The sequence below is a fragment of the Colobus angolensis genome, unplaced genomic scaffold (genome assembly GCF_000951035.1).
Source record: "Colobus angolensis palliatus isolate OR3802 unplaced genomic scaffold, Cang.pa_1.0 Scaffold298, whole genome shotgun sequence".
Classification (NCBI taxonomy): Eukaryota; Metazoa; Chordata; class Mammalia; order Primates; family Cercopithecidae; genus Colobus; species Colobus angolensis.
In genome coordinates, this window is record NW_012116243.1 from 3330484 (window position 1) to 3333531 (window position 3048).

The window sequence follows — 3048 nt, forward strand, 5'->3', positions numbered from 1 at the left end:
AGGTCCACTCCAGACCCTGTTTGCCTGGGTATCAGCAGCAGAGGCTGCAGAAGATAGAATATTGCTGAACAGCAAGTGCTGCTGTCTGATTCTTGCTCTGGAAGCTTCGTCTCAGGGGTGTACCCCACCGTGTGAGGTGTGAGGTGTCGGTCTGCACCTAGTGGGGTATGTCTCCCAATTAGGCTACTCAGGCGTCAGGGACCCACTTGAGCAGGTAGTCTGTCCATTCTCAGATCTCAACCTCTACGCTGGGAGATCCACTGCTCTCTTCAAAGCTATCAGACAGGGTCATTAACATCTACAGAGGTTTCTGCTGCTTTTTGTTTAGCTATGCCCTGTCCCCAGGGGTGGAGTCTACAGAGACAGGCAGGCTTCCTTGAGCTGCAGTGGGCGGGCTCCACCCAGTTTGAGCTTCCTAGAGCCTTTGTTTACCTGCTTAAGCCTCAGCAATGGCAGGCACCCCTCCCCCAGCCTTGCTGCTGCCTTGCAGTTAGATCTCAGACTGCTGTACTAGCAATGAGGGAGGCTCCGTGGGTGTGAGACCCTCCCAGCCAGGTGTGGGATATAATCTCCTGGTGTGCTGTTTGCTAAGACCCTTGGTAAAGTGCAGTAGTAGGGTGGGAGTTTCCTGATTTTCCAGGTGTTGTGTGTCTCAGTTTCCCTTGGCTAGGAAAAGGGATTCCCTTCCCCCTTGCGCTTCCCAGGTGAGGTGATGCCTCGCCCTGCTTCAGCTCTCATTGGTTGGGCTGTACCAGCTGACCAGCACAGATTGTCCGGCACACCCCAGTGAGATGAACCCGGTACCTCAGTTGAAAATGCAGAAATCACCCATCTTCTGTGTCACTGGCGCTGGGAGCTCGAGCCTGGAGCTGTTCCTGTTTGGCCGTCTTGCTCCGGGGGCCCAGGAAATGCAATTTAAAGCTACAATGAGATATTACCTCACACCTGTTTGAATGGCTTTTGTGAAAAACATGAAAGATAACAAGTGTTGGAAAGGATGCAGAGAAAAGGAAACCCTTGTACACTATCGACTGGAATGTAAATTGGTACAGTACAAAGCTTCCTCAAAACCTAAATGTAGAACTACCATATGATCCAGTAAATCCACTTCTGATTATATATTCAAAGGAACTGAAATCAATATATCAAAAGGATAACTGCACTCCCATGTTTATTGTAGCATTACTCAAAATAACCATGATAGGGATTAACGTAAAGTGTCCATCAATAGATAATGAATAAAGAAAATGTGGTATGTATATATAATAGAATACTATTCAGCCTTAAAAGAGGGGAAATTTGGACATTTGTAACAACATGGATGAACCTGGAGGAAATTATGCTAAGCGAAATAAACCAGGCATGGAAAGACAAATATCGCATGACCTCACTTACATGTAGAATCTAATAAAGTAAAATTCATAGAAGTAGAGAGTAGAGTGATGGTGACCAGAGACTGGGAGGGTGGGGAGAGAGGGAAGGGGGGTCATTGATCAAAGGGTACAAAGTTCCAGATAGACAAGAAGAATAGGTTTTGAAACCTATTGCACATCAGGGTGACTATAGTCAATAATAATGTATTCTGTATTTCAAAATAACTAAGAGTAAATTTCAGTGTCTCACACCATAAAAAATAATAGGTAAGTGAGGTGATGGACATGTTAATTTGCTTGATTAGATCATGCCACAATGGATACATATATCAAAACATCATGTTGTACCCCTTTAATGTATATAATTATTATTTGCCAGTTAAAAATAATATTAATGATACATTTTTAAAAGAAATAAAATATTGGTAAAATTTGTGCAGAAAATCTGTCAGAAAAAAATATTCTTTTAAAATGCAACTACAAGGAAAAGTAAATCATTCTAAGTACATTTCTGCAGTTACATTTTATGCAATTCCTAAAGGATAATGCATGTAAACTTAAGTCTTTTTCTTCTGTTGGATTTGTAATTTTATTTGCACCACTGTACTGAGCAAAGCGTATTTGCAGTTCAGAGGCAGGTAAATATTTTAAAAATGTTATACTACTGTATTTATTATTGTACATAATAGACTCCTCGACTAGTTATTCTCTGTATGTATGATAAAATATCTTATGTTCTACTTAGTAAACAACTTCAAAAAGGAAGAATAGAATATTTTTTGTTAAGTAGAATTGCAGAATTAACATTAAAAAAGCCTTCAAAGGAAAGAAAAAGACTTGTTTGTTTTGACTCACAGAGTCATAATATGGAAATGCTTCATTATAAATTATTGAAAATTAATAATATATTAGAACACTTCTTTTAAATAAGCACTGTGCTGAATTGAGTTCTATAATGTTGCCAATAAAAATTTAGCCATGTACAGCAGATTCTTAAGAGAAAAGATTATGTGTGGTAAAGATAAATTCCCAATTCTCAGATTGCTTTTCAATTATCTTTTTGTTCAAATAAAAAGTGTCATTGCATTGCACTCTGGCTTCCTCTCATCCTCCTATATGGCTAAGAATTTCAGAGACTGAAACATCTGCTTGGATGAATTTTATAAGAACCTTGAAGTTAAATTCAATCAGTGTGGCCTTCAAAGGCTAACTCAATTCTGTTTGTGTTGGAACCCAGCCTCAGCTTGTAAAAGAGCAAACCAAGCAAGTATATTGACTGAGACATAGGGAAATTTACAGTCTGTAGAGATTTTTATTGTAATTTATATCCAAAGTTAGGATTTAGCTTAGAGCCAAAAAAGAGAAGCCTCATGGAAGAGCCACTAGGTTAATGGTAGAGTACAAAATAAAGGCCAAGAATTGGGAAAGGGAGCTGGACACAAAACCAGGTTATGCTCCCAGCAGGTCCTTGATGACGGATGGCATCAGACCCAGGCAGTTTATGTGGTAAAACTAGAAATATTAAGGAACGGTATGGCAGAGGAGAGTTAGACTATTCAGGTTCCTTACAATTGTTATTTTTATCCGCCTATTTATCCTTCTTTTTTTGACCAAATCCTGATGCCTTCCCAGAATCACCTCCTTCCGCATTTTCAATTTATGTGCTTCAGGGAGG